The sequence below is a fragment of the Puma concolor genome, chromosome D1, assembly GCF_028749965.1.
Source record: "Puma concolor isolate L17-30 chromosome D1, mPumCon1.1.hap2, whole genome shotgun sequence".
In the NCBI taxonomy this organism is placed as follows: Eukaryota; Metazoa; Chordata; class Mammalia; order Carnivora; family Felidae; genus Puma; species Puma concolor.
Genome location: NC_141676.1, coordinates 34,850,233 through 34,877,498, shown reverse-complemented (window position 1 = coordinate 34,877,498; position 27,266 = coordinate 34,850,233).

Here is a 27,266-nt window from a genome sequence, read left to right as displayed (position 1 = left end):
ACTTGCAATTCTAACAGTCCCTGAGTAACTGATGAAGATTACTCCCCTCGACTACTGGCACATGAATTGATAAATAAATCAACAAAACAAAAGAGAAAGTTCAGAAATACACTGGAGTACATGTGGAAACCCAGAATATAAAAGTAATTCAAATCACTGAGGAAAAATTGACTTTTAATAACTTGTGGTGGGCAACCTGATAGAAATATGGTAAGCGCAAAATTGAACCAATACCTTGCACAATATACAACACTAAACTCTAAATGAATTACAGATAAAAAATAAAGCAGTACATAAAAATAAAATAAACCATTTCCATACTAGGGGAAATAAAGCATGGGTTAATTATTTTATAACTTGAAGATGAGCAAAAACTTTCTAACTATGCTTTTGTTAAAAAGAAAACCACAGGCCCAAAATACCATCACATGGGCTAGGCCAACTGGGGCTTAATACCTTATCTAATTGTAATTTCAGCCTCCCCCAGAACTATAAGTCTTAACCTTTAAATCAGGAATATTCTGATAAGCACCAAAGAGGTGATCTGTCACATGGGTCCCTTCCATACCCACAAAGGAAGTGAGATAATCTACTTAATAAGACCCCCTGTCCTTCCACATAAGGGAAGGTGACCTTGACTGGGACAATCCTTTCTTTTCTTTTGCTGAAAACTCTTGTCCCACCCTCCTTCCTATAAATACCTTCCATTTTGTATAATTCCTCAGAGCTCTCTTCTCTATTTCCTGGATGGGATGCTGCCCAATTCATGAATCATTTAATAAAACCAACCAGATCTTCAAATTTACTTAGCTGAATTTTGCTTTTCAACAGATTAAAAACTCATATTCAGTAAAAGAAGTGTGCAATAAATTCAACTACATTAAAATACTTTGCAGAGTAAAATATACCACATACTGCAAATAAAGTTATTAATGAAAACATGGAAATATTTCCAAAAGAATGCTAATGATAATAAGATAACCTCCCTAATCTGAAAGAAACTCACACCACCTAAGAGAAAAACAATCAGAAACACCATTTTTAAATGAGTAATACAGTAACAGCTCTCAGAATAGATACATGAATGGCCCATAAATTTATAAAAAGATGTTCACCTTCTTCCATAGGGATAGTAATGCAAATGAAAACTACACTGAGATACCATTTCTCACCTATAATATTAGCAGAAATTCAAAAGCTTGACAAACATACGGTACAAGTGAGGCTGTTAGAAAACAGGCACTTTAGTGTGCTGCTGGTATGATTACTCTTTTGGAGAGAAATTTGTCAATATCTGACAAAACTATTTATCAATTTACTATTTACCCAGCAATCCCACTTTTAGGAATCTACTTTGATTCGTAAGATCAAAGATGACCCTTTGAAGGCTCATCTTCAGGAGTGTGAAAAAAATAAGCAGAGTTTAACTCATTGTGGCATTATTTTTAACAACAAAATATTAGGAATAAGATCAATACCAAATATAGAAGACTGATTAAGTAAACATATCCACATGTCCTTACAACAGAGTGCCATTGTTATACAGTCATCAAAAAGAATTGAGACAACCTCTATGACTGATTTGGTGTGATTTACAAGATATATTATTAAATGGAAAAAGAAAATTGCAGAACAGTATATAATGATAAGCTACCTTTTGTATAAGAAAAAAGAGGAGCCAGATTGGGTATTTGTGTGGGGCGCCTGGGTGGCTCAGTCGGTTGAGCAGCCGACTTCAGCTCAGGTCATGATCTCGCGGTCCGTGAGTTCGAGCTCTGCATCGGGCTCTGTGCTGACAGCTCAGAGCCTGGAGCCTGTTTCAGATTCTGTGTCTCCCTCTCTCTGACCCTCCCCTGTTCATGCTCTGTCTCTCCCTGTCTCAGAAATAAATTTAAAAAAAAGTTTAAAAAAATTAAAAAAAAAAAAAAGATTGGGTATTTGTGTTTATGTGTACATTTATGTAAAAACTGTAAACATAAATACATATAAACATATTACATATAAATACATATATATGTAATATATATATTATATGTTATATCTAATTTGCTAAGAGGAACACAGGAAAATATAATCAAAGCAAAATGAGTCAAATTGATCACCTACACAGAATAGGTAGGATCCAGTGGAAAAGAAAGGGAAGGGGATGAAATTTTTCTTAATGTTATAAAGTTTGATGTTTGAAGTAAATTAATGTTTGACATTACCTACCCCCCCCCCGCCTCCTCCCTGCAAATCAATAAGAATTGTAAAAAATCTTTAGGAGTTATTACAAACAGAAACAAAGCTACATATATTTTAACTGATCACACAAGCAAACAAAAAAATAATAATAAAATAAAAACAAGTTCAAGGAACTTTTGAACATAATACTATAATTATATGTGACTACTAGGATCTATTTTGAGGGAAAATTACAATGAAATCTTAAATTTTAATAGCAACTTTTGTAGTAGTATTGATACAGTGATCTCCAAAGTACTTCATGTGTATGACAGCATTAAGCAAGTGATACATGTATCTTAAAGTTTTGGAGATTAATATTCTCTGTGGAGGAAAGGGGAAATACAAATATGTAATGGCAAAAGAAAGAGCCTGTGGTGTAGGATCACTGTAGAAGTGCTTTTATGAGCTAATTTATATATAGATACATATATACAGATATATAGAGATAATATAGATAGATTTAGATATTTATGTTATCTCCTGGCTGTGTCCATGAAATGGGCCAAATAGCAATGGCAACCTAATTATAAAGTATGCCTGTTCTTGGTTTCTAAATCCCTTTCAGCATTGAAATAATGGCCAGGGGTTCTTATATAAATTTCTGCTTCCAGAGCAAGGTCAGAGAAAGTATAAAATGGCATACTCTGTTGTGGCCAAATGTATAGAAATGCTCAATATATGGTAATAACACATCAAAAACTACATAGTACCCAGTTTGAAGAGTCTGCCACTGGCCACATCTGAGACATTTTGGAGCTTAGAAATAATGGCAGTAATGAATTATAACATATGCTATATATATTTAAAAGAATCCATGAGCCCATGATGACGCAAACAAAGCAAACAAACACAAAGGGTGGGAATATTGAGAAGAGATATATAGTCTTTGCAAAGAATGCCAAACATTAATGGTGGAAGGAATGCTTGAGTTAGCAAATCTCCCTTTAAAACCGGTAATAGTAGTTTCAAGCAAGTATCATCTATTGATATCAATGGGATCACTCCTCATATTACATATTAATGGCAAGAAGAAATGCACCTTTACAATGGAGAAATCCAGAAGTCGCTTTTTTTTTTTTTTTTTTTTTGAGAGACGGGGGTGGGGCACAAGTAAGTGAGGGATGGACAGAGAGAGAGAGAGAGAGAATCCCATAGGGGGAAGAGAGAAAGAAAGAGAGACAGAGAGAGAAGCTGGGCTTGTGCTCACCCAATGCGGGGCTTGTGCTCACAGGAAGTGGGGCTCGAGCTCACTGGATGCTTGAATTCCAAACCAAACCCATAAGAACATGACCTGAGCTGAAGTCAGATGCTTAATCAACTGAGCCACCCTGGCGCCCCCAGGAGACACCTTTTCAATCCAGAAGTGAAGGTTAATATCACCAATAACAGTACAAACTGGCATCTCAATGTACCATTACAATACACTGAGAACAGCACATCACCTTACAGAATTCTAACCAAAAATATTTAACCTGAAACTACAAAAAAAAAAAAAATCAAATAAACCAAATCTTAAAAAAAAATCAGTGTTATGAGAGAATTTTTAAAAAGGCAAGATTAGGGGCGCCTGGGTGGCGCAGTCGGTTAAGCGTCCGACTTCAGCCAGGTCACGATCTCATGGTCCTTGAGTTCGAGCCCCGCGTCAGGCTCTGGGCTGATGGCTCGGGGCCTGGAGCCTGTTTCCGATTCTGTGTCTCCCTCTCTCTCTGCCCCTCCCCCGTTCATGCTCTTTCTCTCTCTGTTCCAAAAATAAATAAAAACGTTGAAAAAAAAAATTAAAAAAAAAAAAAAAAAAAAGGCAAGATTAGAGGAGACTAAAAAGATATGACAACTAAATGTGATGTGTAATTCTTGATGGGAAACTTGAGGGAAACAAAACAGACCACTACAAAAGGCATTATCAAGGCAATCAGGGAAATTTTAATATGAACTATAGGTAGTTAGGACTACATATAAGATATATATTAGGTAATCAATGTGAATTTTCTTGATTGTGATAATTACTTGGGATTATGTAGGAAAAAGCTCTTCTGTGGGAAATACTGGCTCTAGTATTTAGAAGAAAGTATGGGATAGCTGCAAAATACCTTAAATGGTTCCAAACAAAGAGGAAAAAAAAGAGAGAAATAACTAACAATTGATAAATCTAAGTGAAAATGCATATTAATTTTATATTATTTTTAACTTCCTTGTAACTTCATATTTTAAAAAACCGGAATTACAAAGAACGTTCCTTCTATCTTAACTACTACCCTTGGAAAATTCTTCAGACATTTTAGTTTTTTATACATTTGGTTCTGGATGTTGTTTTGTCTTCCATTCATGGGGCTGCAGGCAACACTGAACTGACAATTTTTCATTAATACTTACATGTTTGAATACATATGAATCAACAGTAGCCTGGGCTCCCACATACTGAAATTTGGATATAGTAAGTACAGGATGCAGTTTAGTATCAAGAAATTTAGAAAACTATTTCAAAGAGGTTTTGAAGCCAGTGATATAAGATTCACATTTTAGAAGGTTCCGAAAACTGAAGATGTGTGTGTTGTTGGCAGTTGATGGTGGAGGTGTTGTTATTGATTTTTTGTTCAAATGCATAAGTTACCCAGCTTCAGTCAGATCTTTTGAGTAAAACTTTTCAGAATGATACCCAATTTGTGTTCTTAGAACTCGAAAGAAGTAAAATAACAAGGCAATCTCTTAATCCCCCATGAGATTCTGATTTGGGAAATCAATAACAGGTGACATTCCATGCTCACTAAACTTCTTGGTAGCCAAACAAAGAGTGGTACAGGTGATTTGAGAAAAGTTGTAAGTCCTGAGAAATCACCGTCAGTTGTATATACAGAATCAAAAGATAAATTCAGTCGGCAAAATCCAAGCGAGCATTTGTCTTAGGCAATAACTTAAATGTCACTTTCACTGCTACAGAGTTTTTAGTAGTAGTTCTACTCCAGCAATTCCCTTGTCCACATTCATAAACCCAACAAATAAACATGAAAGAATCTGCACTTTCAAGGTGTACATAATGTGAGTAGATACTACATGAAGGAAACAAAACAGCTTTTATTTCTTTAAGAAGGAAAAAAAACTGAGAAGGGAAAACAGAAGAACTACATGTAGGCTGGCAGCATCTGGAGAGATAAGTATGCCACTTTTCCAAGTGAGAGCTTTCATAGCTCTTGTACATAAGACAACAGCTACGCCGTCTGCAATACTGTCGCCTGGGGGCTTGTTAAAAATGGAGCTGCTGCATCACATCAACAAGTGTCAGGGCTGGTGGAAAAAATAGCAAGTAATTCAGTAAGTAAAGGGTGATGAGAGTAGAATGCAGGCCCAGAAATCCCGATTAAAAGCACACTGTAGAGGGCATTAAATGCCAGCTGAATGAATTGAAGTGACACTTAGGTGGTGATGCCAAGATTTCAAAAATTTCCAATTCAGTCATCCCAACAGAATGTCGTCTTATGGTTTTGATTTACATCTCTCTAAAGAGCAGTAATGTCCAGCATCCTTTCATGTGCTTGTTAGCTATCTGTATATATTCTTGGAGAATTATCTATTCAGAACCTTTATCCAATTTTAACTGGGTTATCTTTTTAGTATTAACTTCTATTTTATTTTTTAATTTTTTAATGTTTATTTATTTTTGAGAGAGGATGAGACAGAGACACAGAGCTCAAGTGGTGGAGAGAGAGGGAGACACAGAATCCAAACCAGGCTCTAGGCTCCGAGCTGTCAGCACAGAGTCCAACATGGGGCTTGAACTCATGACTGTGAGATCATGACCTGAGTCGAAGTCAGACGCTTAACCAACTGAGCCAGCCAGGCACCCCTTTAGTATTAACTTATAAAAGTTCTTATATATATTCTGGATTCAAGTCCTTTATCATATTTACAAATACAGCAATTTCTTTAAAGGTAAGAAATGCATCTGAGATCAAATGGATAAATCACTTAGAGAACTAACTTGTGGTTACTTAAAACTTAGTTAAGGAGGTGCCTGGGTGGCTCAGTCAGTTAAGCATCTGACTCGACTTCTCCTCAGGTCATGATCTCCCACTTTGTGGGTTTGAGCCCCCTGTCAGGCTCTACACTGACAGCATGGAACCTGCTTGGGATGCTCTCTCTCTCTCTTTCTCTGTCTCTGAAATTAAATAAACTTAAAAAAAAAAAAACAGTTAAGGTTGATTCGTTGTTTCTATTGTTTGAGAATTAGAGTAAAACTTCTAAAGTAATGCTTAAGATTCCAGAATAAATCACCAGTATGAAAAGTGAGGCATAAGTAGGGGAGGTATTTTCTTTCTAAGTCCTCCACCACAGAAACTGTCCCATTGTCAAAGCCAGAGCTCTTGTCAACTCTTATATTTCAAAAATGTACTTTATTAAAGAAAGCAGAAAATTTTAACACAGGATATCAGACGTAAGCAATTCTTTCTGCACATATTGTTACAATTTGATCTTAAATATTAATTCCCAAGGCCATTTCCTCTCTCATAAAACATTTTGTTTTCTAAGTTCGGAACAAACATAGTGGTCTTTTGAGGCACTTTATTTCTGCCTTCCCTCTTTTGATGATGCCATTGAGTCTGACCTCTACTTTTATGAAAGGACTGCATGAACATGTTTAAAGGCAAAGGAATCTTACACAGGCATTTAGAAGTCACAAAAAAAATCTGTTTCACAAAGTCGTACTGGTTTAATATAAGTTTTGGAAAATGCCTGGGCCAAGAGAATTATCACATTACTATTGAACTTTCAAAACAGTTTAAATTTGACTCGTATTATTTATGAAGGGAGCCAAAATGTTTTTGCTCAGAAACTTGAAATAACAATGAGAAAGTATACTTTACTTAGTAAAGCTTCATTCTGACATTGCATGCCTCTGAGGATCCATTTCAATGAAAAAATACTCCCACAGAAATATTATCGGACTTAACATCAGAAGAAACTGTACTGCCTAGACTATAGAGAATTTGCAGTAAATACAGATTTCAGCAGTCACACATTCAGCTGCTTTGAGATGGCCCATCTTTACACAACATCTTACGTCCTGCAATCCACAAACCTAAACGGATTTCTAAAACAGCTGTCCCATCAAGAAACACACTGGTTTGGTTGAAAATGCAATCACTTATATCTTTAGCCACAACCTGATGTATAGGAAATAGTTTTTCCATGTGCCCTTTTAGTTATACGCACATATGCAATCATAGTGCTGAGAATGACAGTCATACAAAGATTTAAACACCAATTACTGAATGATTATTGTATAGCAGGTATTTTTCTAAGAATCAGGCCCTTATAAGGTTACTCTGATAGCTATTATCATCTTCATTTTACCGATGAGAATACTGAGACACAGAAAGGTAAATTTAATTTCCTAAGATCACAAAAAGATTAAATATGTCTGGCAAGAGGAGATCGAGAATGAACACCAGAGCCCACTATTTTAACTACTAGAATAGCACAGACTCTCTAAAATGCATTCTTTACTAACCCATGGGTCCATTTGTTTAATTGTATTTATTTTAGGACAAATAATTTAACTACAATGAAAACACTAAAGAGAAATGTAACCTGACGGAGTGTCTTAACCAGGGGCAAGTAGGGGTCTCATCATTCACTCAACACTCATTTAGTATCTACTCTGTAGTAGTGCTGGAACTGCACTTATAGCCCTGAAGGAGACAGACTGAAGACAGGCTCTCAGGGAGCTCCAACTGTGGAACAGGAGGACAGTGAATAAGACACAAAAAGTAATTATTTAACTTCAGGGCCATGAAGAAAATAAAATAGTTAATATGACAGAGAATACCAGAGTGGAGCAGACGATTTAAATAGTGTGTCAGAGTGTCAGATGGGGCGCCTGGGCAACTCAGTTGGTTAAGTGTCCAATTTGGGCTCAGGTCATGATCTCCTGGTTTGTGGGTTCGAGCCCCACGTCGGGCTCTGTGCTGACAGCTCAGAGCCTGGAGCCTGCTTTGGATTGTGTGTCTCCCTCCCCTGCTCATACTCTCTCTTCCTCTCTCAAAAATAAGTAAAACATTAAAAAATTAAAAAGTAAATAAATAAATAGTGTGCCTGAAAGGTCTCTGAGAAAGTAGCATTTGATTTGAGACTTTGCTTATGAAATGGAGCCAGACAAAGGCTAACCCAGAGGAAAAACACTACAGGCAGAGAGAACTACAAGTACAGAACAATGCAGGGTAAAATATGCCTGGTGACAACACAGACACAAAAGAACCCAGCAATGAACTCAAGTCATAGAACCACTTTCAAGAAGTGTACATTCATGATCACAGAGGTTAGCCCTGATTCTTGTACCAAACCATGAAGTAGATAAATGAAAGGTTACCACCTCCTGATGTTCCCACATGAATTAGAATTTAAGACTTGTAGGAAAACCTCAATCATTTGGCCAATCTTCCTGAAAACCAGTTAAGAGTGACCTCTGAATCATAAATGAGGGATCCTGGAGGTAACCATATATTTTCTGTCTACAAAAGCAACTCATTATCATGTAAATAGCTAAACCATTATCTCTACGCATTTCTGAACACAATAGAATAACATTAAATAAATTAATATTGGCACCCATTATCATCATTATATTGTTCTACTTTTTCTTTTTCCCATCTATCACCTTGTAAATATACTAGGTAATTTACATATACTGCATTTTCTACCAATTGACACATATAACATAAGCTTCACAAGTACTTGGGGAATGGTCTGCTTTGTTCACTGATACAAGACTTTGAACAATGTTTAGTCCATAATATATAGAAAGCAGTGGAAGAGTAAACGAATGAATTGATGTGTAATTATGTTCAATGACTGGAAATTTAAGTAAAAGTGGTTTTGTGTTTTTTTGTTTATTTTATTTATTTATTTATTTATTTTTTGGCCATTGGTGGTGTGATTTTTCCCAGAGTGGCCTAGTGTTAGACCAGGTTCAACTTAAGAATAACTTAAGTGGGGCACTTGTCTGGCTCAGTCTGTTAAGCATCTGACTTGGGCTTGGGTCATGATCTCGCAGTTCACCAGTTCAAGCCCCGCAGCAGGCTCTGTGCTGACAGCTCAGAGCCTGGAGCCTGCTTTGTATTCTGTGTCTCCCTCTCTCTCTCTCTGCCCCTCACTTGCTTACACTCTGTCTCTCTCTCTTAAAAAAAAAAAAAAAAGAATAACTGAAGTTATTCTCAGCCTTAATAATTTATGACGAGTCAAGATCTAACTTTGAAAGTTGTAAAAATGCCATACTGAGTAAATATTTTGATAGTAATTGTTAGCATTAAAGAAATGGTTTTTAGGAAAACAAAAAAAATTTTACTTACAATTAATCTATAAAAATTGTGTAGTCAGATGGATGAATTTTATATTTTTATTAATGTTTGCTCATTCAGACTAGAACATGCCTGTGGTAATTCAGTCTTCAAAAAGCAAGTTTAACTGGGCAAAATGTAGAATGATCTCTGAAAGTCTCTTTCCTTTGTGTCTGTATTTGTGTCCACATGCACATAACTTTATGTAGATTACACATGGGGTGCTTCTATAAAGGGACATAAATATTTTCATAAAATCTCTAAACTGTTTACATGTAGAAACCTTGGTTTATACAGTTTAAGTAACTATCCACAAAAACCGCCTAGTACTTGACTCAGTATTCACTAGAAAGGGAATATTTATCTTAGAATTGCGTAAGTCTCTATGAACATGTGACATTCAAAACATTAAAAATAACAGAATTTCTAAGAGAAAAGACTAAAGTAAAAGATACTGGCTCCCCAAAATTACAGAACAAAGATTAGAAATGGAGAATGATGCCTTGATTCATCTCATGCCTTTTGGCAGATGTATCTGGTACTTTTCTTACTTTCTGTTGATAAAAAATGACATCTGTAGAGACAATAGCAGCTCAAGATAATATTTAAATACAAATCTCATCATTTTCATGGACATCTTCAGTGGCTTATGTGATGTTAAAGGTAAAAATGTCTTCAAAATTATTAATCTATTTTGCCAAAATTTTCAAAAATAATAATTCCTTAAGATCCACTGACTGTTATTGCTATCAGCCTTAATTTCAGTACAGAGTACTGAAATAAAATAACATATAAATCTTGCCTAATAAAGCCCTATTATTTTAGCAAGCAAAAGAAAAAAAAAAACAACTCAATCGATACTTACCCAACGAATAAAAGTGTATCGAAATCTCATTGAAAAAAAATAACAAAAGGACACTTTTATGTCAAATTGAGACCAATCCTATATTAATCAAAATAATTTGAGAAAGGGAAGGGATACGCAGTGAGGCTTATTATGTTTGACTACAAAGATTTTTTCATATTTTTCCCCACCTAATCCTCAAACAACACTTCAAGGAAAGTATTATATAACATCGTTAAAGATGTTGAGCCTCAGATATAATAAACCCATTTTCTCAGCAGGAGAATGACAAATACAAGACTTAAATGTATTTGACTTATTATGAATTTTCAACACTATTGGCATTTTTCACTTACAATTTTTAAGAGAAAAGGTAATGCCAAGACACAGAATTGAGAGGTATCTGATTAAGGTCTTTGAATAATTGATTTTGTTACTAAAAATTTTCATCCCAATCTTATAAAATATTTTTAAAAACTCTTATGATACTATTTGTACTACCTAGTGCTGAATTTTCATCAGATCTGACACAAACTCTATTTTAGTAAACAGCAAGCTGATGAAATTAAATTCATGTTAAAAGCAGTCAGTGTTTGCCACAGGTATAGGGCAAAGGTATTTCAAATATTGATTGCGAACGGCAGCCTGGACTTCTGCACTGAAGAGAAGGATAAGTCCTCACAGGAACAGAGTAACATAGAAATGTCTGCCACTGGGGCATGGAAATCACAACTGAAATCACATAAACCAAGCACCTGTTATCACTGTTTTTATATCTCAGAATGAATAAGTGGGTAATGAGAATTCTAATAAATTACCGCGGGGGTGGGGGAGTGCTTCTCAATATAAACCACAGAAAGGAACCATGGATTACTTCATTTCTACAAATTGGGCCTATTTTACGATGTTTATGAATGTTGAACTGTTTCCTGGGGAGTAGCAAAAAGACACAGAGGTATACTCTCAACCTTCTTTTCCTTTTTATTTTTCTTTTTAAGTTTGTTTCTTTATTTATTTCAAGTTTTCATTTAAATTCCAGTTTCTCAACTTTTTTCAACAGACTAGCAGTGTTACAGGAACTCTTTATCTGCGCATCTTTTATTATGAAAGTTACCCAAAAGAAGAAACTTCTACATCCAGGCAAGTGTCTGATGAAATTCATCAAGAGAGACAGAAAGACTGAATCCTTTCTCCTACCTCCACCTCCTCTGCCCTGACGCACAGTTTTGAGTTGCTTTCTGAGGACCTGTTCCTCCTGAGTAATTAATACAGAGAATTCCAGACCTTCAGGAACCTCAATAGGTAACCATAGGAACATTTATAGAAAAAGAGATATATACAGATGTACTAACAAAAAGTCCCACAGACCAGTTTTGACATTAGATCTCTCTGAAGACTCACACTGTGTTAACTATTCATCAAATTGTCTGAATCTTTTCCTCCACCACAGGTCCCCACAGATTCTGTGAAGTTTAACCTAAAGTATATTTTTCATATTTTTCTTTAACTGCAGAGTTTTTAAGAAATAACCCCTATCTTTCTCTTGATTCATATAGATATATCTCATAGATATGCGTACCTGTATTGAAAAGCTATATTTAGTGAATTCCTGCTGATTTCCAACTAGGTGCTAAATGCTTTTATATTACATATAACCCTCATAACAATTCTGTATGGTAAGCAAGATTAAGATATATATTTTTCAAAGGAGAAAGCTGTGTCTAGAGAGGTAAAGATTGTAAAAGGTACAATTGGGATTCAAGTGCACATCTGTCCAAAGGCTCCCAGTTAAACCACCTGCATATTCTGGATAAACTATTGTATTCTGTGCTTTGATGATATAAACAAAAAGAACATGGCATCTGACCTTTGCCAACCTTCTGTATTTTCCAAGTACCCTCTCACCTCCAAAGGCAGGGTTCTAGCTAATATAATTTCTTGGGACTGGCACAAGGGAACTTTCATAGTTTCATGACCCACTATTGTAAATTTTTATAAATGTCTGAAGTATACTTTTCCTACCCACCTCCACAACTTTCAGGATCGCATGGGGAAGAGACATTCTGAAGATAGTTAGGAGGTATCTTCTAAAGCATAAAATAACAAGGAGTATAGTGAGTATCTGAGAGATATAGTAGAGAAAGAATGAAATGAGGGCTTAAGGCAAAGCAACATGATGTATTATAGTCTGGGCCATAGAGGCATATGAATGTGGGTTCTAATCTCACCTCCACCATTCAATAGTTTTATGGCTTCAGATAAGATAGCCACACATGCAGAGAAAAAAATATTCCAATTTTACATTCATCATTATATACATATGTCTACACAACTTTCAAATAGGTTATAGCTGTAATTGACTCTTTGTAATTTTTTTTTTTTTTGCCAATTTAGGAGCATTATAATGGATGCAATGCATACATATTTTGTCTATTACACCATCCACTGTCATATTTGTGAAAATTCCCTCCACCCCAGACGGCTCCTTCTAAGGCTACTTTACTGGGATCTGTCACTACTCTTACTCCGTAAACTGTATTTTAACTTTAAGATTCCATTATGGGTCCAGTTATCTCCTTCACATACTCACCCTAGACTTATCTACCTCCAGTGGTAGAACCAACAACCTAAGATCCTCTACCAACCTTACTGAAATGAAGCTCTAGTTATACCTCAGCACTGACTTATCCTCCTTTTGTATCCTTTGTTTCATTGTACATATAGCTTTCTCTTTCTGAAATATTATTTCCCAATTTTTAAAACTTCTATGAAGCTTTTATTTATTCTTCGTTATTCAGCTCTAATATCATATCCTCTGGAACTATACCCTGACTTTTTCTTGCAATATGTTTTGATCCTCCAATGATTATATTTCCAAAGACAAAGCTTAGGGATATATTCTAAAAATAGAACAGAATATTTGAAATCTGATCAGTTTTGAAAATCCAGAAATAGAATGGCCTACACAAAACAGGCAGCACCAGTCTGAATTATAGCAATGGTCACAGAGTGACACCCATGCAATTATGGACATATTAAAATTTGCATTTTTCTTACTTAGTGCCTCTAGCCCAAATTCTTACACTCACTTACTGCTTTGTAGATGTCTATTGAAATTAATTTCAATGCTGCCCTTTTGGGTGGAGCTAGACAAGGAACGTCACCTAACTTTATAAGCAATCAACACCAGATATTTTGTTAATGAGGCCAGTGAATGTTAGATATAATTATAAATATCTGGTTTGTCCATAAATAGTATATAGCGGTCCTCTGCCTATACTAACACAAATATGGGAGCTCATAACCTATGCTCTAAAGAAAAATGATCTCAGCTTGATTCCCAAGAGTCCCTTTTCAGTTGCTAATACAGAGGCTTCTTGGATGCCTGATCTTGCTACTAGGTGTTGTTGCATCATCTTCTGGTGAACCTTTCTTGGAAGATACAAGTTGGCACCTAAAAGAATAGAGCTGAGAGCCCATCAAACTTATAGACTCAGCATAACTGATCTGTGCCTATTGTTAATGTGCTATTGTTATAGCACAATTTGACCTGAGACTTGATTTCATTGTAAACCAGTAGCAAGGCTGTAAGGAGGAGTTCTTATCATCAACCTTTCATTGTTGGAGCCTCCTGTATCTACTGCAGAACTAATCATTGTACATAATGAAAACAACTTATATCAGTTCTCCACAAAGAACTCCTTTTATTTATTTCATTAGGGCTATTTGGCCACTTTTTGAGACCAGAGTAAATATCTTTAACTTTCAAACTCAACATCTATATGTCCAGAATATGCCTAGCATTATGGAATTTACCCAATATGTTTATTGGAAAATTAAAGGACCTGCCTCAAGAAAGACTTATAATTTAAAAGATTATTCAAGGTCACTAGAAAACTAGATGGATAATTTTTAAAAAAATTAAGTTGTGTTTGTCTTACCTGAATCCAGACAATCATAAGAGTAGGTTAAAGCAATATTTATGAAAGAAGCACATGACTTGAACTCCTTCCCTAGGATACAGCTGCCTTTCTTCTGTTCCTTGACCACAGGCTGCATCTCATACGCTGACTGTTTCACAGATGAGTATCAATGGCAAAAGAGAAACCAGAAGCACTTTGATCATTTAGTTTGCCTACATTCATAACTACAACTCTAATACCTGTTCTACTGTTAAATATTCTTTCCAATTTATAAGCTAAGTGTTAAGCATTGCCAAATACTGGGAATCAGTAATTAAAAAAATGACTCATTAGACCCATTCCATAGATGAGGAAAATGAAATACAGAGAGATTAAGTGATTAATCTACACAATACTTGGGTGGTAGTTTGAAGTGGCATTCTCCTTCATCTTCCTCCTAGTCTATTGCTACTTCTACAGTATCACAGATTTTTATAGTTGTGCTCTGAATATATCAATCCTACCTTATGAAGAGACTTCAAATCTAATTAGAAAAAAATGCATTATTATTGTGTACCTTGGTTTTTAGTACACTCAAACTCCCTAAAAATCCACTGTACATTTTAATCATTGTGATTTACTGACGCACAGTATTGAATAACATAAAATACTCAGTTTCTGAAGAAAGCCAACACTCCCCCAGATAATAGTGCCTTCTATGTAGCTCTTCTTTTTTCATCAAGAGCCATGGCAAAATGGAAAGATTAAAATCTAACCACAAATGCTGGATCTGAAGAAAAGAGAAAAAAAAGATACATAAAAAAGTATTGGTTCTTATAAAAAAGAAGCTTCAGATAAAATCAAGATTAAGTTGGTAAATTCAGGGTTGACCTATATCATTTGTACAATGTGCCATATGTTATGTATTGAAATAAGAAAAATTTTGTTAAACAGATTTAATGTGAGTCCTTGAGATAACATAAGAACTTCTCAAAAAGATAGAAATAAAGTACATGTGGAGGTTAAAACAATTAACTTTTAGTCTGAGCATATGACATCAGACACGTGGCTTTTGGTAGAACTGTACTTTAGAGAAAATTCACAAACCTTTGCACCTATTTCTGCATTTATGATTATGGGAGTTCCCTAGGGTTTTAGACATATGCCTTATGAATATAAAGCATCTACTCATTAAGAAAAATAAATGAAAGCAAAGGTAAGAATAGTCATGACAGACTAGAAATTAGGAATTTTCAGTTCTTTGTGGAATATTCAAGGAAAGCTATAGCATAAGTATGTTTTGTTCCTGTATTCATTAAATACATCTTATTGAATTGATACTGTTTAGCAGGAATTATACTAGGCACTGGTGTAAAGCATGAACCAAAGACCCACCTTGTGCACATGATAATTTCTGGAAAGCATACTACTTTTGTCATCATTTGGTTAACATCTACATTCCTTGTTATTTATTATTAAGTTGGAGTTCTAAAGACAAGAATCTTCTCTCTTTCTCCATATATGTACCACACAGTGCATTGCACAAATAGTCACTCATTAACTATAAGTAGCAGGAATGAAAGTCTTTGCTCTCCACCATGCCTGAGAGTAGAGGCCATGTTTCCTTCATCTTTAAATTAAGTACATATTTATTCCATAATTGCATATTTGTGCAACGTCTCAGACTTAGAAGGTGCTCAACAAATTCTGTGAATTTATAAATAATATACTGTAAATATTTTGGAATGTGTACTTCATCCTACAATTTTTCATCCTTCTCTCCATTTTTCTATGATGAAGAGTTTGCTTTTGCATAAGATTTAAAACATGCCATGTAAGTAATTTCATGAGTAACATAAATGGCTATCTTGCTGCATCGTGTGGTGTGCCAGAGCCAGTATGTAACAATGACCAGCTAGGTGGTCCAGAGACTACTAGAAGGTACAGGCATCCTGGAGCTGATCCCTCCAGGGAAGACTTGCTAGATGACAAAGAGACTTGCTGACAAGTGTAGGAAAACCACACCTGGCCTTTATATAAGCTGTTACGAGGACTTCCAAATGCCATTGTGTTTGGCAGCTATGCCAAGAACAATCCACTGGAATGAAAAGACCCTTTCTCTTGCTATGGCCTTTCAGTTCCTCCAGAGTTATTTCCTGACAAAGCTTAATACCAAGCCAACGTGCAAAGGAGGGATATTTTCAATGTCCGAGTCTAATAATACAAAACAAGGCATAGAACTATAGATTTGTACCTGAGAGACAATACATTCGCAACTGGCAGAAAGTATTTTGACAGACTTAGAAGTCTCACCTCCAGGGTAGGTGATGAAACCTATGGCTGAAGCAACCATCTTTACTCTTACAACCAGTCTTGATGGACAATGCTACTCTTGATGCTTTCATATTACATAGATACTCTTGTTTTTGGATGACTATCGAATATCCTTGATGTTTATGCTATAGAATCTCAACCTATCTGTGCTGATAAAATATTCTAGCCCTTTGTTTTTAATAACAGATGTAGAATTCACTGGATTCACCACAATGCCAAACCACAATTTGTTTTCCATTAAAAAAAAAACAATGGGGAATTAGACTGCTCTTTCAGCAGTCTTGGGTGACTGAGACTGTAGCTGAAGAATCCTTTAGGAGACAAGAGATGCCACACTGCAAAGTTTATTCATGAACTTGTAGTCCTTAACCATAATGATTTTAGAAATATTTCCAATGATGCTACCATTCCTGTGAGAAAACTCAAGAAACTCTTCTGAAGGATTTTCTCTAGATTGCATTATCCCAATTGTTTGATGTAACGTATTTTCCAAACATTTTGGAAATAATTAGAAGTATATAATAGAGAAAAGGAGAGGTTGTGAGGAAGAAGAAATTGAAGGATGTGTATATAAATGATATATAAACATTTTTGCAAGGCATCTTTAAAAGAAATAGAGGAAGTTGAAATAAGGTATACTAAGCTAGGTGGAAATTCATTCCTGTTATGAACAGACATTAGACCTGTCATATATGGGTTTATCAAAGTAAATTGATTAATTTATACATTCATCACATATTTGCTTTTTGGTTTTGTTTGTTTTAGTTTCCATGTGATCCAATTACAATTCAGACTACTCTTTATTATGCCTCATTTGACCTAGGTTCACTACATACATTATTTTCATATCTTGACAACATGGTAAAAAATGTGAAAATAAGCCTGCATATTTCCATAATAGGCACACATAGTTGGCCACTGAAAAATTTAGTTAATATGGGAAATAGCATGATACTTGGAAGCACATTGTATACATGGATTGATCGAATTGATATTTAACTCTTCCAGCACCAAAGAGCAATGAAAAGAGTATATGTGGAGTCTGGAAGAAAGTTTGAGTTAAAATTAGTTTTATGGTCTCTTAAAAATATGAGCTTTGACAGAATAATTAACTTTTCTCAGATTCAAATCCCTCTTATGTAAAGAACAAATAATGAGAATGTACTAAACCAAAAATTGTAAAGATTAAAGAAATTAATATATATCTATTTCCTTTGTACTCCAAAAACATTAGTTCCCTGCTTATTGAATATATTTATGCTTCATACATAATAATTCCAGTGTTATCTAAACCTGACTGTTACCTCCCAGTCTTTTAGGCAAGCTGTTCTCTTTGCAGGAAAAACCGTTCACCCTTTCTGTTTCCCAACTCACTCCTTTTTATTTTTTGGTGCTCAGTTCAAACATCTATTCCTCCAGAAAAACTTCCTATGACCCTGTATTTATTAACATATTCTTTCTCTGCAATCCCATCGCATGCTGTGCCTACTTCTGTTTATACATTTTTTGTTGTTTATACATTAATCACTGACATAACTTCTGTCATACCTTCTAAACTATTTCTTCTTGGTAGTTAACATTTTACACTAATTTATACCCCATGACAACTACAAGGACAGCTATTTTTTCAAACATATAATATATAATGTTTCCAATTCTACTTAAAAGTACATTTATTAATTTTTCAGAAACCAAATTGTCCACACATTGAGTTCTTTTCCACTGAAGGATAAGGGGAACTGGAATGTATGCAACCCCTAATCTAAGCCCCTGAAGGCCTTTGCTTCTGCTCCTGTACTGCCATCTTCTGACACCATCTGTGTTTGCTGCTGGGGGCATTTGTCTCCTCTGAGCCTCTTTTCTTCATTGGCTGGAAACCTAGGCAGCACTGAGGAATCTAGCAATGTCTTTGTTATTGGAAGTGATGTTATGTTTTAGTTTCACCTGAAACTCAAGACTTCCTGAGTTTCTGATTCATTTCCTGAATGGCTAGGTGACTGTCAAAATTTATCATAGGGTATTGCAGCAGGACCAAAGTTATTAAAATGAAAATCTGCTGCATTTATTCCCTTGACAAGTTTGTAGGTGCTGTCCTAAATCAGGGGGCATAGATTATAGTCCATTTTGAACTTTAAAAAGTTACTAGTCTCTAGGGGCGCCTGGGTGGCTCAGTCGGTTGAGCATCCGACTTCAGCTCAGGTCATGATCTCATGGTCTGTGAGTTTGAGCCCACGTCGGGCTCTGTTGACAGCTCAGAGCCTGGAGCCTGCTTTGGATTCTGTGTGTCTCTCCCTCTGCCCCTCCCCCACTCATGTTCTGTCTCTCTCTCTCTCTCTCTCTATCAAAAGTAATAAACATTAAAAATTTTTTTAAAAAAGTTACTAGTCTCACATCTGTAAAATGATAATATTGGAAGTAATTGCCATCAGTGACTTTCACAGGCATCAAAGTTTTAGGATTCTCTTTCATTTTACGGTATATTTCATTCTAACTTACATAGAACAGTCCACATGATACATAGATGTTACTTTATGAATAAATACTGATGGCAAAACATGGTCACATGGCTAATTTCATGCACACTTTAAATAAAGTTGTGAAGTAAGCAAGGACGCTAATGCCTTTTGCATTTTACAGTTGAAAGAACTTGCACATGGATTCAAGGCTAAAAACAAATTCTGGCTGTAAGCCCTGGGTATTTCCTTTCTTAAATTACTTTCATCCATGAAGACTATAAAAAATATACAAAGATAAATTTTTACAAAAAATGGTAGAACTTATGTATATATAAGAAAAGATATGATTTTGAGTCCATTCCAAAAGACAAGGCAGTAAAACATTTCTTTAATTAAAAATGATTTACTAGAGGAATGAATATATACACAAATCACTTCCAGTTCTATCTCACTATAGAGAAAAATAGTAGTAACATTTCCTAAGGGAAGAAGATGCAGAATATGTGATATATAAATCAGATAACTCCTTATTATGAATTACTTGTATAGAAATCAAGGGAAATTGATGATCAGTACCCATTATAACTAATTAAAACTAAGTTAATAAAGGAACAATAGGGTATATTGGAAACCAGTTATTGAACTTTCAAATTCCAAATATTTTATTCATTTCCTGAAAGAAAACTGATTTTCAGATAACTGAAAGATCTCAATTGCACTGCTTGGTAATAAGACAGTAGATGTTCCTATTTTGTTTCAACCATACAGTTTCCTTAGTGTGTAGGGTCAATGAATATAATTTATTTCTGTATGATTAAACATAATGAAAGGTCTCTGAGATGCTGGCACAAAATACCTTTCATAAAAACAAAAACAAAAACAAAAACGGGGAAAGTAGGATTCACATAGCAGTCACTGTTCCATAGATATTCTGAAATATATCTGGCTACCACTCGCCAATCTGTTGATTAGGGTGCCCTCCTACTCTGGCAGTGATTCTCCACGGCTTTTGGCTCTAGTCCCTTGGTTATTGGTTCTGTCCTCTGATTCACCCTTCCTTTTTCATTAGAAATTACCAGTGTTTACTGCTAGGTAGTTTCCTCATTCAGCTTTCTAAATGTATTAAATTAAGGGCCCAAAGACCTCTTTAATTTCTTATGGTTTCTGTACTTTTAGTACTAACTTATAGAACATCTATCAGCACCTAGCACCTTTTAAAATTTTGTAAGAATTCTATCAATCTAATTTGGATTTCCTGGCTTAAACAAAAGTCACAACCACAAATCTTATTAAGACACATCCTTCTCTACATTGGCTTCCCAGTGCTGCTGCTATGAGACAACATCCTTATGATTCTTAAAAGCTTTATCATTTAACAGAGTGGATGTGATTGGCATGCAAAATCATCTTTAGAGAATACTTTTTTGTCTAAATGTTTCTATGAATGATTGCCTAATATCTTTTTGATGTCTATAAAACCAAAACAGTACAAAACAGTACAAAATAAAACAAAACAAAACAAAACAAAACAAAAACACACACACACATACATACACACAGAAGTTAGAATAGTTTTGCCTTGGATTCAGTCTTTGTCCTGAAACCCTTCTGCTTTCGAGAGATACTGAGAATGGGAATCTTTAATTCTGGTACTCAGCATGTCCTTCTTTCATTTTATTTAAGAGTTAATTCTTGGGGCACTGGGATGGCTCAGTCAGTTAAGTGTGACTCTTGATTTCAGCTCAGGTCATGATCTCAGGGTTCATGAGTTCAAGCTCTGCGACAGGCTCAACACTGACAGCAAGGATTTTGCTTGGGATTCTCTCTCTCTCTCTCTCTCTCTCTCTCTCCCTCTGCTCCTCCCCCTCTCATATGCATGCACATTCTCTCTCTCTCTCTCTCTCAAAATAAATAAACTTAAAAAAAAAAGAGCTCATTCTTTAGCACATCCTTCTCTTCTCACATCTTATCATAAACAACAGGAGGAAGTTAGATAGCACTTTCAATTATCCTACCTAGTAATCTCTTTAGCTAGATCACCAGATCCATTAGGGATATTTCCTATTTTCCATGTTACTCCAAAAATGTTGCCAAATGTCTGCCATTAAAGAACAAAGATCCCATTTCCTCCAGCTTTATAACATTTTCCTCTCTTTTAAGCACAAGGTCATTTAAGCTTTCAATATTACTTGCCTTGATGCTCCTTAGGCTTCCCCACTCTCCTTGAGGCTTTTCAGATTTCTACCCGCCACTCAGTCCCAAAGCCAAAGTCATGTTATGGTAGCACAAAGTCCTAGGTACTAAAATCTGTTTGAATTATCATTTGCTACATATCACCTCAAATATTGCATATACTGGATTTCAGAGTCTTCCTTGGTCTCGTTGTCAGGCAGAGACTGAGTATGTGCTCTGTAATCAAGGTATCAATGATTCTGGCCAGTATAGTTACCACGATATCTGCTTCTTGGTTTTCAGATATGAAGAACCCACATGACCATGACTCTATTCCTTTAGTAATTCCTTAGGTACTAAAACTTCAAACTCACTAAACCTAAGACTGTAGGGGACTGGAATAAAGACAATCTTAGTTCAGGCCTTATACTTCTGGTCTGAGCTATGCTAGTATCTAGCTCTCAGAGGTCACTTTAGGAGTAGGTCCTTGCTAGCCAAGAAGCAATTGGGGAATTGGGAATTCAAAATTCTCAGCCTTGGGGCACCTGGGTGGCTCAGTTGGTTGAGCCTCCGGCTTCGGCTCAGGTCATGATCTCGCAGTCTGTGAGTTCGAGCCCCGCGTCAGGCTCTGTGCTGACAGCTCAAAGCCTGGAGCCTGCTTCGAATTCTGTGTTCCCCTCTCTCTCTGCCCCTCCCCCACCCACTCTCTGTCTCTCTCTGTCTCAGAAATAAACATTAAAAAAAATTAAAAAAAAAAAAACAAAAAACAAAAAAACAAAATTCTCAGCCTTGTGTGTCCTAACCAAACGTCCTTATTCCATGCCTCAGAGTCTCACTCTGTCTTGCTAGTGTCATTACTTTATTGCAGGAGTCAGCAAACTTCTGTAAAGAGTCATATATTAAATATTTTAGGTTTTTCTGGTCTGTGCTCTCTATTGAAACTGCTCAATTCCACCATTCGAAAGCATGAATTGACAATATGCAAACAAATGGTTATGGTTATATTCCAGTAAAACAAAACAAAACAAAACAAAACAAAAAAAAATGTTTAATAAAAGCTGTTGGTGCATCAGATTTGGGCAGTGGTTTGCCTACTTCTGTGTTAGTGTAATGGATGTGTTAGGCTGAGTATTTAACAGGTGTTGAATCTAAAAACTTATATTCTGGCCTTGGGATTGATTTTCAACCATACATACTGTTAGAGATAAGGCAATTTTAAAAATTGCTATATAGGCCATCCAATTTTCCTCTTGTGCTCTCATTTGGACATTGAAAGCTCTCTGCCTGTTCTTTTCTTGATGTACATACTCTAGTTTTGTTAAAAACTGCAACACATGTTTCATTTGCTTTTTAATCATCATTATTAACCATAGCAACTAGGTGCTATAGACACTTAATTTCTCAAAACCTTGCCTGCCACCTATAGTACATTCATGACTGGCTATATAATTGATGGAGTCCAGTGCAAAATAAAAATGCTGATTCAAAAAGCTTGAAAAAAAAAAGTTTTTCTTTCTTCAATAGTTTCTCTCTCAACTGTCATGCAGATTTTTATTTGGTATTAAGTATCACATTGGCTCAGGCATGGGGAATCTGTGTATGGGTGTATCAGTAAGGTTCCCAGCAGGAATAGAGACTGCCCACTCAAAAATGGCCATTAAATAAATTCAAGGAAAAGACTGCAATGTTTTGGGACAGAGTTAAGTAAAAGTTACAAGGGAGGGTTAAGCACTCTGAAGAAAGCTGAACTAGGAAAGAGCACCACTTTTAAGTCAGAGGGACAAAGACAGCTGTCTTCAGAGAGAAACTTTAGTTGTATAAATATCAACAAAAGCTGCAGCCTTCAGTGGAGGAATTCGTCCACTGCCAACCTCATACCAGGGAGGAGAAAGTTGGCAGAATAGCGATCTCTACCTCTCTTCCCTCTACCCTTTAGTCTCCCACTGGTGCCTCCCATTTGCTAACCAAAGCACTCCAAAAGGTAGAATTCTTAAGGATCATACTTTTGAGACACAGAACATAGAGTGGGTTGTAAAACAGAAATAACAGACCAAACAGAAGACACAAGGCAAGTCATTTTTCACTTATGTGCCTACTGTTGTATACATAGCAGAGCTGTATACAATATGCAAACAAATGGTTATGGTTATGATGATTATATATACATATATACATATATGTATATATATATGTGTGTATATATATATATATATATTCCAGTACTATCCAACCACTACTAAAAATATAAAATAATAATAATAATAATAATCTGTGGATTAAGTATGCTGAAATTTGAGATTTGTTGTCATGCCAACAAATCCTCAATGATTTTCATATTCTAGCAATTAACACTTAAGAATCTTTAACTGGGAACTAACTGTTAAACTAGCCCACAATTCATATGCATCATAATGGGGTTGATTTGAAGGAAAAATAAGCTTTGGAGTCATTTGTCAGGAATAGTTTTTTTGTTATTTCCTTCTTACAATAACAATATTATTGGTAGCATCATTAGTAATAGATTAGGCACTAAATTGTATCAATTCACAGAAATTTTCACGACAGCAATTTGAAATGGATTGTCAGAAATCATGCTCCACATATTCTCGTAGTATGCCAGAATCTTTCCACAATTACTTGGACTACAATAAAATAAAGAAAAAATGGAAGACATTTGGAGGACAAAACACCTCACCAAAAAATACAGATTGTGATTACTTAGAATATTTATCATACTCAAAGACAATCTCAAGAATGATTGTATATTCTAATACCATGAATGTGAATCAATTTACTCAGCATTCACTGAGTGTCCAACACTGTTCTGGTCTGCTTGAAGTACAGAGAAACAGTTACATATTTCTGCTCAAAAGCTGATTAACTACCTTTCAAATTGTTTAGAAAAATAATCACTTCTTCATCAGTCAGGGTTCCTATTTGAAAACAACAGGAGCCACTTCAGTTCAAGCAGAAAAACAATTTATAAGACAGCATCACAAAATCTCAGAGATGAAGTATTAAGTTTATAAGCTATCCACCTAAAGAAACAATAAAACTACACTGCTGGAACTGGGCAATGGACACCTAAACTTCAGTCGCTCACCCCCCAAATCTTTATGTTTTAGTCATCAACATCACTAGAAAAAATGGATTTCTCAATTTATTGGGTTCTTCACATTGGTTTCTCTTGAATCAAGGTCAAACACTGGGGTCTTTGATGGGTGGATCTAGGTTTTTGTGTCTGCTTTTCTAACTGCAAGAAAGACTGAAAAAATGATGTTCTGGCTTCTTTCTTAAAAGTTGGGAATGGTACACAAATAAAATTATGGCAAATACTAAGACATTGGAAAGTCATTACAAAAAGCTTCTGCATGATAAAATAATGTGGGCTAGGTTTACTTCCATATGAAAAAACCAGGAAACAGGACACTATGTGTTAAATAATTATTTTAAACTTTAAATAATATACTTCTAAATAACTCATAGTTCCAAGAGAATTCCATAAGGAAAATTACAAACTATTATGAACTAAATAAAAATGAAAGAACAATAAACCACAATTTACATCTACATCTAACATAGTTCTTATAGAGAAATTGATAGATTAAATGTTTCTATCAAATAAGAGGAAAGGTCCAAAATCAATGCTCCAGGCTTTTACCTCTTAAAAAAAGCTAGAAAAGCAAGAGTAAATTAAGCCCAAAGAAAATAGGGGGGAAAACAAACAAGTGAAAAGAAGAAAATTAAAAAAAAAATAGGAAATGGATTTTTAAAAAAATGGCAAAAATCATTAAAAATTAAAGCAGTTATTCTGAAAAGATCAGTAAATTGGGTTTGTAATTAAAATCTTTCCAAAGAAAACATTCCAGGCCCAGATGGCCTCTTTGGTCCAATCCATCAGACATTTAAGAAAGGAGAATTATCAATCCTTCTCTAAACCTTTTAGAAAAACAAGGAACATCCAAACTCTCTTATGTGGCTAGCATTATGATACCCAAACCAGACCAAGATATTTCAAGAAGAGAACACTAAAGGCTGATATTCATGGTTAATATACAGAGAACAGTCTTAACTAAAGGTTAGCAAACGGAATCCAGTGATAGATAGATAAATAGATGATAGATAGATAGATAGATAGATAGATAATACATTGGGACCTAGTGAGTTTTACCAGAACCAAAACGTTGATTTACCAATTAAAAATGAATGTGTGTAATTCACATTAACAGAATAAAGGAGAAAAAAACATGATTTTTATCACCTTAATACATATAGAAAACATTTACTAAAATCAATACCCATTTATAATAAAAATTCTCAAAAAGCTAACACCAGAGAGAGATTCCTCTACCTGTTATGGGGCATGTAACAAAATAAAATATAACTTCATACTTCATGGTGAATGCTTTCTCCTCTATGATCAGAAACAACAAGATGTCCACTCACCTGTTGTAGTCAACATTGTATGAGAAATGATAGCCAAAGAAGAAATAACTGTCAGAGGTTTAGGGGAAGGGAATGATGAACAGACAGCAGGCAGGGGATTTTTCAGATAGTGGAAATATTCTGTATTATACTGTAATGGTGGATACAAAACCATGGAAGGTATGATGCACATAAATTGTAACAAATGCAACACTCTGATGCAAGAGGTTAATAACTGGAGAAAGTGTGTAATGGTGCAGGATGAGGGAGTATATGGGAGTTTTCTGTATGTTCTGCTCAATTTTTCAGTACACCAAAAACTACTCTAAAAATAAAGTATATTAATATGTAACATAAATATACATATGAATATAAAAATGTATAAATATACGTGTAAGTATATAAATATATACAACTATTAAAATGTTATATTTTTAAAGGGGTAAAGGATATTGCTTCCTACTATTCACATTTTCAAAATTATAAGTTAGGGGAAATACTTGGGAATATACGAAGAAATCTGTAAAATAACATTTAAGAAGACAAAGTAAAATATGAATACATTAAAAAGGGAGTTATGGTCTTGGAAAAATCGAATCCTTTCATATCCCTGCTTAAAATCGTCACTAGCTTCCCACTGCTCCTAGAATAAAGACAAAACTGCTTAACAAAATGGATGTGGCCCAGCGTAGCCCTGAGCAACCCCCTGCCTCTTTGTCGTCACGGCTGTACACTGACGGACTTCCCAACACTACCATCTCTACTCTCTGGAATCCAGTTATACCTAACTACATCCTAACACACTGGAAGGTAATGACTCTCCCAAACTTCTCTCTCCTGCCGACATTTGCACGTGCTGCTGCCTCAAGCTGGCTAAGAGAGGCTGAGAAAGAGATTTTCATGTTCTGTGCTCGTAACTGTTCCCTTGTAACCCCTCTTGCGAATTTTCTTTGTTCCCCAAGTCTGGGTGATGCGTTTTCTTAGCATCCTGTCTTCTCCAAAGTTCTATAAACCTGAGAAACGGATCCGTTTTTCATCCTCAGACTCCGGCACTGAAGTCTAACACACACTATTTACATATTCAATAAACAGACCAAATTTTCCATTTTCTTATATCTGAAATAAAAGGAGTAAGATTAGATAATATATTGGCATTACCATGGATTGAATAATGCCAAAGCAAGGAAAAACCTTTTTCTTTGCTCTCCTCCGGTCTGAGCATCTGACGCCCTCTTGAATCTGGAGAGGAGAAACTATAGTTCCCATGGCCCCTCCGCATGTCACGTGGCCAGCTCAGCCTACCCACAAGCAATCTGGACTCCATTTCCCAACATGCCCCGGGATATGAGCCTCTACAGCACTGCCCCCACTCTTCCCACCCCACCCCCCACCCCGCCAGCGGTCTGTTACACTCATTGTTTCGGAGATAGTCAAGCAGACTGAGTGGCAACAGATGTGAGAGGGTGGTGTATCGGTCGTTTGTTCTCTGTGGCCTGACGCGTCTGTGGTCTGTGGTTTGTGCTGGGGCTGCATGGGCCCAAGGACCATAGATCTCATCCAGGCTGCCATTTGTGTGAAG